At 32.3% G+C, this 13,144-nt stretch overlaps 1 long non-coding RNA gene across 2 annotated transcripts; it reads right to left on the bottom strand.

Annotated features, from left to right (window-relative positions):
- Positions 1 to 5,056: 5,056 nt before the first annotated feature.
- LOC110230214 lies at positions 5,057 to 6,134 on the bottom strand. 2 transcript variants are annotated; one of them, XR_002333341.1, is made up of 4 exons: positions 6,016 to 6,134; positions 5,799 to 5,870; positions 5,520 to 5,632; positions 5,057 to 5,112 (listed from the first exon to the last, which is right to left on the bottom strand). It is a non-coding gene; the product is annotated as an uncharacterized LOC110230214 (long non-coding RNA). The 2 variants fall into 2 exon arrangements; XR_002333340.1 differs by having other exon boundaries at positions 5,799 to 6,134.
- Between the last annotated feature and the right edge of the window lie 7,010 nt (positions 6,135 to 13,144).

The following is a 13,144-nucleotide window of genomic DNA, read 5'->3' as shown; positions in this document are numbered from 1 at the left end:
GATCATCAATTACTCGAACTTATTTTTATTTGGTCAAATCCAATTAAAATGTCGGTTTTTTTTTCTTTAGGATTCGTTCAATCTTTGAAAGAAAAATCCTTCGATATTTAACAGTTTCATTTTTATTCTACTTATTCGACGTCAAATTTGGTATAACTACGGACAATTACGTTTTTGTGTAAGTTAAAATCAAGTTTTTATTTTGGGTTGTATATAATCGTTTGAAGTTAAGGATACTATAATTAATCGTTAGTCGATTTTGTTTGTATAGAATCTGAAGTGACGGAATAAAATCGTTTGAATGGACGTGTTAATCTAATCGATAAAATAGAAGTGCTAATCAAATCGATTGATTTTGTTTGTAGGTTTGTGCAAGAGAGTAATGGTTCGAACAAAGAAGCCAATTGTATCGAATCCTACAGAACCAGACAAAATCATTGAAGAAGAATACGCCATAAGTGGATTATGAAAACAACAAATTCAACCTCTCGTGGGGATTCAACAATATAATCTATACACTTTGGACAAATAATAGAACTTGGTATAACTATGTTGCTTTTGTAACTTAGAAATTTGGCATAACTACGTTAGTCTGTTAGTACAACTTGGTTAGTATGGTTATTTGAAGTTTTTGTATAACTAGGTATTGGCACATAGTTGTACTACCCAGGTTTTGTTCTCTCTCTCGTCCTCTTTCTCTTTCTCTTTCTCTAGTAGGCAAGATACACCCGAGAGAGCTCATGTATCCCTTCAGCTCTTTTAGCTAACGACCATTTCTTTAGGATTATGAAATTTGAAAGGACTTCATTCTTAAAACTTTTCAAAATGAATCTAGATCATTGTTTAGGATTATGGAATCAAGATTATTTTATACTGTTTTCTTCATATAATAGCATGTTATTGTGATTTTTACACTGATTATGTCCAAGTTATATACTTTTTTTGTCATGTTTTTTATTCAAGACATAGTCCCACAAACCTTACTCAGGTCATAAAGTGACCTGTTTAAATACAGGAGGCTAGAGCCACAACATAGACCTCAGGTTATCCTCCAGACTCGTTTAGGTCAATAACAATATTTTTGCAGTAGCTAAGATACAAGTTGATAGTTTTGTCGTTTTTGTTTAACACTGGTTCTGTTCAAGTTATATACTATTTTCTTCATATAAAATTTTCTCATGTTTGTTTTTCAAGACATATTCCCACAGAGATCACTCAGGTCACGAAATGCTCTGTCTCAATTCAGGAGGCAAGACACACCCGAGAGAGCTCATGTATCCCTTCAGTTCTTTTAGCTAACGACCATTTCTTTAGGATTATGAAATTGGAAAGGACTTCATTCTTAAAACTTTTAAAAATGGATCTAGATCATTGTTTAGTATTATGAAATCAAGATTATTTTATATTGTTTTCTTCATATAATAGCATGTTATGGGGATTTTTTACACTGATTTTGTTCAAGTTATATATATTGTTTTTTCATGTTTCTTTCTTTCAAGACATAGTCCCACAGAGATCACTCAGGTCACGAAATGCTCTGTCTCAATACACGAGGCAAGATACACCTGAGAGAGCTCATGTATGCCTTTAGCTCTTTTAGCTAACGACCATTTCTTTAGGATTATGAAATTTGATAGGACTTCATTCTTAAAACTTTAAAAAACGAATATGGATCATTGTTTAGGATTATGGAATCAAGATTATTTTATATAGTTTTCTTCATATAATAGCATGTTATGGTGATTTTTACACTTATTCTGTCCAAGTTATATACTGTTTTGTCATGTTTTGTTTTTCAGGACATTGTCCCACAAACCTTACTCAGGTCATGAAGTGACCTGTCTCAATACAGGAGGCTAGAGCCACAACATAGACCTCATGTTATCCTCCAGACTCGTTTAGGTCAATAACAATTTTTTTTGCAGTAGCTAAGATACAAGTTGATAGTTTTGTCATTTTAACACAGGTTCTGTTCAAGTTATATAATATTTTCTTCATATAAAATTTTCTCATGTTTGTTTTTCAGGACATATTCCCACATAGATCACTCATGTCACGAAATGCTCTGTCTCAATACAGGAGGCAAGATACACCTGAGAGAGCTCAGGTATCCCTTCACCTCTTTTAGCTAACGACCATTTCTTTAGGATTATGAAATTTGAAAGGATTTCATTCTTAAAACTTTTAAAAATGAATCTCGATCATTGTTTAGTATTATGGAATCAAGATTATTTTATAATGTTTTCTTCATATAATAGCATGTTATGGTTATTTTTACATTGATTCTGTTCAAGTTATATACTGTTTTGTCATGTTTTTCCTTTCAGGACAAAGTCCCACAGAGATCATTCAAGTCACGAAATGCTTTGTCTCAATACAGGAGGCAAGATACACCCGAGAGAGCTCAGGTATCCCTTCAGCTCTCTTAGCTAATGACCATTTCTTGAGGATTATGAAATTTGAAGGGACTTCATTCTAAAAACTTTTTAAAATGAATCTGGATCATTGTTTAGGGTTATGGAATCAAGATTATTTTATACTGTTTTCTTCATATAATAGCATGTTATGGTGATTTTTACATTGATTCCGTTCAAGTTATATATGGTTTTGTCATGTTTTTTCTTTCAGGACAAAGTCCCACAGAGATCACTCAGGTCACGAAATGCTTTGTCTCAATACAAAAGGCAAGATACACCCGAGAGAGCTCAGATATCCCTTCAGCTCTTTTAGCTAACGACCATTTCTTGAGGATTATGAAATTTGAAAGGACTTCATTCTTAAAACTTTTTAAAATGAATCTGGATCATTGTTTAGGATTATGGAATCAATATTATTTTATACTGTTTTCTTCATATAATAGCATGTTATGGTGATTTTTACACTGATTCTGTTCAAGTTATCTAGTATATATATATATATATATATATATATATATATATATATATATACATATATACCTATCTACAATTTAATATATAATCCTCTTCATCACATTTGCATATATTTGCTAAATCTTTGCAGAACTCGATCCTCTCCTACAATAAGTTTATATATTAAATTCACTTTAAATTAGCACTTAATCTATCACAATCAATAGTTTAACATCTATATTTCAATCAATGGTTTGTTAGCATTCTTAGTATCATTGGATAGTTACTTGTGCATAATATTGTTCATATTCACTATTTTAAGCATTTGACATAGATTGATTTAGTATTTAGTTATTTACTATGTTTAATTTATTAAGATTTATCCCTAAATATTTTTCCTATAGGTAATTAGATTATATACTAAAATAATTTTTTTTTTTTTATAGAAACTCTTAGAATTTCTTATAGATGGGAGATGTTCTTACGAGTTTACTATTATTCAGAAAAATGGATATTCTTGCTGGTACAATGTAACATGGCAAGTTCAAGTTGGCCATCTTTTTATGCGATTATCATATTTCAATTATGCTCGATTATATTTTAATACAAAGTACTTAATTACGTATATATTGGAAAGTATCTTTTATTTATTAATTCTTACTAGGAGATTTTTTTTTCTTTTTGTAATCAATGACTTTATCAGCTTTTTAGTAAATTATTTTTAGTAAAAATAATATTTTATATTTTATTTGGTTAACAAACATTATTATCCTATAAACCATGTGATTCAAATGTATTATTTGGTAATATTGAAATCAATGTTCAGTTTTTGTTCAAGAATCAACTCTCGGATACAGCTAACTTGTTACCAAGAAATCAAAAAAACATTTAGCAGCCAAAAAATAACGATCGATCAACAGGAGACGTTGGTTGTTTCGTTTCCAATATCGATTAATCATCTGAATTTGAAACCCAAGCTGTTTCAGATCAAATAATCTACAGATCATAATCGGTGCTAGACGATCAAGGCGATTCAAACCTCCATTGAAATTGGAATCTTCTTTTCCGATCCAATTTCTCTGTTAGTTCTTCTAAATCCAAACTCTTAAATTCGAAAGTGGAGTTCTTATGTAACGATTGTTGATGTCTGTAAACTTAATTTTGTTGAAATAGTAATCGCATGCCATTGAAAAAACTTATTTCCGATTGACCAGCTGATTTTGAAATCAATATATACTTAAAGTGTTTGTAATTCAAGTTATTTTCAATGTTTTGAACCTATAAACGTTGATTTACCTAGCAAATGTACTGATATGCTAACCAATTTATCTGATTTATATAGGATTCAACATAGAAGCTGTATCATTCTGAAGCTTGGGAGACTCAGTAACTTAGCATAAACGGAACAAAAAAGAAGAGAAGGTAAGTGTTTAGACTGTAATTTTCTCTTACCAAATTTGGACATATTTATGTTGGTTTAGAAGTCTCTAACCTGGGGTGTATATTGAATAGGATGCTTCTATGTTCAATACAACAAACAAATACTGAAGAAACTTCAGTACCATATCTATATCCGCAACAAATGAAGGTTAGTTTGCACTTTCTATTTCTGATTGACCAGCCTACAAGAAAACAGCTCATTAACGACTACTTGATTAGTCGGCTATTAGTCGCTAAATGTAATTATACGACTAAATAACGACTATTAATTGTAGTCGGTAATCGAGAGTCGCTAAATACTGTAGTCGTAAAAATAGTCGCCAATTAGCGACTACTTTACGACTAATATTCATAGTCGTAAGCGTAGTCGTAGCGTAGTCGCCAAATTTAGTGACTAATTGACGACTATATTGCGACTATGATCGTATTTATACAGTATTTATGTTTTATACAATATTGTATTTCAATAATAATTATTTTAAATATATTTAAATTATGAATAATGTTTTATGGAATGAAATGATATAAAAAATAAAAATATTATATTTAATTATTATGAAACCATATTTATATATATATATAAAAAAACTGTATTACAAAATAAAACTAAAAACATAGTTAAAAATAAGAATACATCATCCTCCTAAAAACATAATTAAAACTAAGTAGATGACAATCATCAAGAAAGAACTTGGCTTAGTTAACTCTTTTGATTTAAACTCTTCTTCCTTGTCTTACTTTTTTTATGTTTTTCTTCTCCAAAAACTGCCTCCTAGTTATTGGTCTGGTCGAGATCCTCTACCTGAAAAAAGAAACACAACATGAGAAGGCAACGACATAACATCTTAAGAGAACACGCCACTAGGTCTAACTATCCAACTCTAGAATACAAACACACATAAGACGAAAGCATCAAAGACTATATCAATATGAGCTGAAATTTAAAATGCAAAGAACTTGGCGAGATATGTCAAACAGCTCTTAACACACAAGCGTCATTTTGGCAACTTATTGACCCGTTGAAAGCATTAAAACTCCCACATTTATACCCAGTTTTATATGTGTATTTGTTTATGAAGCTCATTTGACTATGTATAAAAATAATTAGGCATTCATAGTATAGCAATATCAAGAAGTGAAGACAATAAACAAACTTACTTTGTCCAAAGTCTAAGTACGTTCAAAATATGAGAGCAAGTGAACTCGTACCTTAAACTCAAAGTGTTGGGACTTTTCTAAAACATCTCTTAGGCTGCGCTGGACAAAGATGACATCACTCCTCTGATATAAACAGTGGCAACGATGGTATAAATTCACTTCATCTGTGAACACGAAATAAAACCCATACACATAGAGAAATATGAATCGAAGTTAGCCCCTAAAACTGAGATGCTAGGATTTTTACAAACAAGTACTAATGTTTTATCTAGTTCAATTAGCTTAGATATTCACTAAGCGAAAAAACACAAGGAGTTCAAAAGGACAGACCTTTGCTTCGATAGAAACTCCAACGTACGAAGAACCAAATTGTACATGTACTCCACTTTCTTGGGAGTAAACCTGAACCGAACCATGAAGTAGAAAACAGCCACAGATCCAGAGAAACACAAAATTCGAAACCCAATTCTCAATTACTCTAAAAAATGGAATAAGTTGAATCAAAAGAGAAACAAATTTCTGAAAATTGAAGCAAAATACCACAAACCTTCAGCGAATTCATAGGAATCTGCCCATCTTCTTCATTTCCAGTGATTTCTCCGGTAATAATTTTGAAGGTAGTCTTCTAGATTCTCCGACAAATCAACTTCCCAATTAGCCATAAATAATTTTGAAGGTAATAATTAAGTGTATGATTTCAGTTTTGAAAATAAAATAATATATATATATATATATATATATATATATATATATATATATATATATATATATATCTACTTAATATTTTTGAAGTACATTTTAAGGAATCAATCGAGTCGGTTTTTGTTTAAGTTTTTGACCCGGTTTTTAACCCGGATATTAGGCCCTTTCCCTTTGATTCCCCAAAATCTGGCCCATTTGCTGTCTTGCGGATCCAAAAAAAACTCTTAAACCTATAATAAAACCGTCTGCATGAATCAATGCAAGAATCTCGAGTCAATCAAGCTGTAAATATTATAACTTCCCAAAAATCTAGCTTTAAAATAAGTGAATAAAAAATATAGATGTTTCATTCGCATAGTATATTCCGTCTCTATTCAATTACCTATAATGTAGCTAAACTTTATATCAGGAATCAATTTGGTTTCCAAATCATTCTTCACCGTATCTAATCTGTTTTAAAAAAACCAACAATTTATGGCAATATCAATACATCAACTGCAACCAATTTCATTATTGTGATAAATTTCTAGCCGCATATCCAGTTACCTATATTCCCAGAGAATATTCACAACTTGATCCTCAAGATTTCGCCTACTTCATATTCTAAAACCCTATACAATCTCACACCACTATAAATACAGCCTAAATTCCATTCCATTTCTCCACATTTCAGTCTGTCATATCTCCCTCTGTTTAGAAAAATTAAAACTTGCTTACCAATACAAATGGCTGCCTCTTTTGCTTTTTTGAGAGATATTCGACCTTACAAGACTTCATGGCGTGTTCAAGTGAAGGTGCTTCACTCGTGGCGTCAGTACACTAGCATGACTGGTGAAACCCTCGAGTTAGTGTTGGCAGACTCACATGTAACTTTACTTTATCATAATTACTTGATCATAATGAATTCAAAATGTTAACTAGATGATCATTCTAATTATGTCGTTTTCGTTTGTCATAGGGTGCTAAGATTCATGCATCAGTTAAGAAGGACTTGGTGAGCAAGTATGTGAACAACTTGCCAGTCAATGAGTGGAGGTTTATAGAAACCTTTACTCTTAACCATGCATCAGGTCAATTCCGCCCTACTGGTCATCTATATAAGATGTCCTTTGTTACTGGGACACAGGTCATCCGGTGTGATCCTGTTAGTGACTCTAGCTACCTTTCATTAGCCAGATTCTCTGATATTCAGACTGGTGAATTGAATCCTCACATCTTGGTTGGTATGTCTCCCAATTTCTTATTTGTTTCAGCACAGTTATATTCATTAAAGATCTTCATTATCGTTTACTATATATGATTGCTTATCATTGTCTTATTGTCTCTGTAGATGTTATGGGTCAAGTGGTTAATATCGGTGAACTTGAGACTCTAGAGGCTAATAACAAACCTACAACTAAGATTGACTTTGAATTAAGGGATGACACGTAAGTTTATCATATATGAATTCTCTAAAGTTTAGCCCTTTTGTACTTATTGTTTTGATTATGATCTTAATATTAAGATTAGATGATATAAACTACCTATATTTTCAATCTATCAACCAAAAAACTATAAGTTTATATAAATCTTTTATTTTCAACTCATATCAACTAAAAAATATTAATTTTCAACTTTATAGTAATATTAAGAACAAAATAATATTTTCATCTAAAACACACATACTAATAGAACAACGAAGTGATGTTTCATTACACACTCTATGTTTATACTGTATCCTGACTCATGACCATTAGTGACGGTATACCGAATTAAACATATTATACTATTTATATAAAAGAAATATAATTATTATGTAAGACCGTGAAATAGACAAACAAATATTATAACTATTAATATCATAACTTACAACTCAAAATAAATCATCCCAACCATTCTACAAAATTATCTAAGAACACAAACAACATACAAAATTATACACTACCAATTATTAATTTATTAAAAAATAGAATTAATATAATATTAAACCTGCGGTGTACACGGTTGTGTGGGTATTTAATTCTACACACAACCGACCACAATTATTTTGTAACATGAAAAAAAAAAAACAATACTAAACATAAATTACATTGATCAAAACCAAAAAATAAATTTTTTAAATAAATAATAACCCCGCGGTGTACCGCGGGTCAAATCCTAGTATAATATAATTAAAGAATCAAATCAAACCCTTTAAAAAAAACGTTTTTATACATATATAATGGTTATATTTTGGTTGAATGGTTTATGATTTAATATATATATGCATAATGCATTACAAGAGTTTAAAATTTAAAGTTTAGGGTTTGAAGTATAGGGTTTGGAGGTTAAGTTTAAGATAAAAATTTTGAGTTTAGAGATTTAAAGTTTTGTATTTAGGGTTTAGAAAAAATGGTGAAGTTTGATTATATAAACATTTATGGAGACTAAGTAGTTACTAAAAGGCCACCAAAAAGCGACTACGTTTTGTAGCCACATATTAGTCACAAAATTAGCAACTATTTTGCGACTACTGGTTGTTGTATGCAATGTAGTCATAATATAGTCCCCAAAATAGCGACTAACAGAAGTTGTCAGACAATAGTCGCTAAAATAGCGACTAATATACGACTTAGATATATATTCAACTTATTAGTCGGTAAGTAGTCGCCATATAGCGACTACATTACTGACAACTGGTTTTTGTCGCTCTTTGGCGACTACGTTACGACTACTTTTCTGTAGTCGTTTAATAGTCGTAAAAAAGAAGCAAGATAGTCGCTAAAATTGGCGACTACATGAATAGTCGGCTGCTGTAGTCGGTAATCGGCTGTTTTCTTGTAGCTGATTATGAATCTATGGACCTTTATTAAAATTTAATACGTGTTCAGGTGAAGGTTCTCCATTCTGTATTCTGCTAAACCTTGCCAGTGTTAAGTAGCTTGAATCAGAGACAATGTCAGACCGTATCACGTTAGTGCCATTGACAATGGTCATCTTTTATAGATGACAGGTTGGTTTGTATTGCCCTGATGCATGAGTAAGTGAAAAATGTTCAATGAACTTCCATTCATTCACTTGTAGGCTATTGACATACTTGGCAGCCAAATCCTTCTTCACATAAGCATGAATCTTGACACCCTGTTTTTGAAATGAAGTAGATTTTGGATTAGTTATTATTAATCACTCATGTATATGAATATGTAAAATGAGCTTTGTTTGATTTTATGTTTTTTACCTGTGAATCAGCCAAGACTAATTCAAAGGTTTCACCAGTGTTGTTTGTATATTGGTGCCAAGAATGGAGAACCATCACCTGAACACGCCAGGATGTCTTGTATGGCCTGATATATCTCAAAAGAGCAAATTGTACAGCCATTCTTGCTGGTAAGAGTAGATTTTTTTTTTTGTTTTTGCAAATGGGAAATGGGAGAGATTGTGAATAGAGTTGATGGAAATGAGCGCCTATTTATATAGTTTGAAATTGTAGGATGCATTAGGTTTAGGTGAATATAAGAAAATCTTGAGGAGCAAGTAGTGAATATATTTCGTGATACTAAGAATTAGAATATTAGAGAATATGCAAGTTTGATAGGTAAGAAAATAAGTATAAAATTGTATAGTTATTGTTAATATAACTGTTGATATTGTGTGGATTTTAACTTTGGTTTGATAAGAGAAACTAAATCATTAATGCCTTGAATGTAGGTGGTATAAAATAAGGGAGGATTAGTTTGTTTGATTTCGGCTTAATAATGAAATAACAATTTCTGTTAATTATTGTTATAACTGTAAATATATTGGGTATCTTTAAATGGGATTGATAAGAGAAACTAAATCATTAATGCTTGAATGTAGGTGGTATCTAATAAGAGAGGATTCGTTTGTTTGATTCAGGTTAAAACTGAAATAAGGTAAGATCCGTGAGATTTGATATATTTTCTATATCTTTCAAATATAAGAAAGTAAATGTCTTTTGGCCTTGAATGTAGGGAGCATCAAATATGGTAGGATTCAATTGAGAGAATATGGTCAAAATCATGCAATTTGGTAAGATTTGAGACACTTATTTCGGGTCAAAAACAAATCAATTCCGGGTCAAAAAATTGAAAATACCTGACCTGATTAGGATCCATAAAAATGTACTTCAAAAATGTATAGTAGATTAATTAAAAGAAAAATTTATTTAATGTGTTTAGAAAAAGAAAAAATATCGAAAAATGCCCGAACTTTCAAATTTGGGACAAAAATAGCATGAACTTTCGAAAATGTCATTTAAATCATAGAGTTTAATTTGACTTTTGATCAAATGGTTAAATTTTCGTTGACTTGATCATTTCTGGCATGTCGTTAAATTTCTGTTAACGAGACGTTGACGGAGTTAACTTTCCGTTAAATCAAAACGACGTCGTTTTGAATTGTTCATTAGAAAATAATAATGAAAAACTGCATGTATGTGGAATCGAACTGCTGATCTTATGGACACACAAGAGCCTCTCAACCATTGAGCTACGAGAAAATTTTGGTATTATAACAAACAGAGCGTTGAATTATATATAAAAACATATAAAAATATTAAATATTCTAAATAAAAATGTTTAATTTTTTATATAAATTTTTTTTTCTGTATAAACATATTCAAATATTAAAAATACTTATCACTTTTTCTTATAATTTTATAAAAATGTTTTTTTAATATATACTTCCAATCTAACTATAAATATCACATCAATTTCAAGATGGAATAATTATGTTTTAAATTAACTAATATATATTATACAATAAATAAAAATAAATTTTTTAAAATATATGTATTTTATTATAAATAAAATTATTTATAAAGTTAAATTGAGTAAAATTCTATGTACATGTCTAAATTAATCCTATATTTATACGAGAAGGATTGTATAAAATTTAGGTCATATATTTAGTCTTCTTTAGCTTCATGGTAACAGTTTATTTTTCAGTAAAACGACATCGTTTTGTTGTTTTTAAAACGATGTCGTTACTTCTTATTCATTTAGAGGGTTTCACCTCGATTGAAAAAGCTTTGTTTCCTGGGAAAGTTTCCTTTTTTTCGCCGGATTCGTGAGTTTATTTCCTGTTTTCGACCGTAATTTTGAGGATTATTGGAAGATTTGTGGTGGCTGTTAACCTAATTCTCATTAGTGAAAGACGCAGCCGCTTGAAAGTTCATCACTTTGAGTTCTTCGTTTTGCTTGAGTGAAGAGTTTTTCGTCGCTGCACAGAGAGAGATGGAGTATGCGCTTGATAAAGCTTTGCAAGAGATGACTTTGGAAGAGGATAAACCGATTGTGTTGCAGAACCTCCCGAAGTACAGTTCTTTGGTTCGTAATGGGTGTAGTATCATCTGACGGCTCTTATGTCCGGAGCACCAGAAGATGGCAAGTATGATTCATGAGATGTCGAGGATTGGCATGTTAACAACAGAGCAAGGGGAATTGCTTTACCTAATGACAAGTTCAACTTTTTGTTTGATTCAGAAGCAGATCTGTCAATGGTGTTGGAATCGGGAGCTTGGACCTTTAATGATTGGAGTATGACTTTGGAGAGATGGGTAGAGGACCCGCTGACAGATTACTTGAAAGTTCTTCCCATTTGGATTCGTATTCGATACATTCCGGTGAACAACTTGACTGTCGATACTATCAGAGAGATAGCTGAGCACATTGGACAAGTTACACATGTGGCTTTTGACCCATTGAAACCAATAAGTCGTGGTTTTGTGAGGGTAAGAGTGCTGTTTGATATCAACAGACCTTTGAGGAATACACAGGTACTTCAAACACCAATGGGAGATTTGGTGGATATTGGCATTGAGTATGAAAGGATAAGGAAATGGTGTTACCGGTGTCAACGTCTCACACATGACAAGGATCATTGTCCTTTAAACAACTCAAACCAGCAAGCGATTGCTACGGAGGAGTTAAGGTGACAGGTATCCCAATTCGTCTTATTCCAAAAATCAGTAAAGACGATCCTCTGTTTGGAGTTTTAACTGATGATGATGTGGGAATTGATTCTACTTCTGGGAAACCCAAAATTGCAAAAGCAGTGTTGGATGAGCTGAGACAATACCTTTCAGTGGTGGACCCGCAAGAAAGGAAGGTGCGAGTAGAGAGAGTTCGTCGGTCTGTCTGGGATTTGGATGGGGATTCACAGGGCCAAAAGACTGTGTTATGTCTTGAAGCTCCAACAGAATTCACAACGGATGCGAATAAGGGAAAGGGGCTGGTTTTTGATTTTGAGAAATCAGATTTAAGTCCGGAAGCTGCTGAACAAACCACACTCGTGGCTGGTCTCATTGCTCAAACAAGGAGGAGTACGTCACAATCTGCTCAGTCTCACTCAGGGACTTTTGCTTTTGCGACACAACATTCTTTTGGTTCTACGGGAAGTAAACCTAGCTTTTCAGCAGGTTTAACCGGGACTAAAAATAAAAATGTTAAGAAGCGAAGACGTCCTAATCAGTGGCGTAGGAAGGCTCAGGCCGTGACAGAAGGTGCAGGCACAAGTCATCAGCAACAAGTGCAAAATGGGAAGGAAGTTCTATTGACAAAGAGGAAAGCTAATGATGAAGCTGAAGTATCATCAAAACTTGCTAAGTTAACTGAAGAGAAGGTGGTTCTGTATGAGTAACCGCCGAAGTTAATATGAATTTTATGAGCTGGAATTGTCAAGGGTTGGGGGGCACCTTGACAATTCCTACCTTGAAAGAAATGCGTCGTGAACATTTCTCGGATTTTTTGTTCCTCATGGAGACTAAAAACTCCAGTGATCACGTTTTGAAGGTGAAGAGGTGGATGGGATATGTACATTCTCATATGGTCGATCCGGTAGGTCTTAGGGGAGGGTTAGCTTTATTATGGAAGACATCGTATGAAGTAGAAGTGATCAATGCGGATCACAGGATCATTGATATCAAAGCTAAACTTCGATCCTTGACATTTTTTGTGTCTTGTGTGTATGGAGATCCGGTTAGTCAATTAAGACAA

Source organism: Arabidopsis lyrata (genome assembly GCF_000004255.2).
Source record: "Arabidopsis lyrata subsp. lyrata unplaced genomic scaffold ARALYscaffold_3, whole genome shotgun sequence".
NCBI classification, from domain to species: Eukaryota; Viridiplantae; Streptophyta; class Magnoliopsida; order Brassicales; family Brassicaceae; genus Arabidopsis; species Arabidopsis lyrata.
Note: the sequence above shows the minus strand (reverse complement) of the source record. Positions and strands in the feature narration are given on the sequence as shown.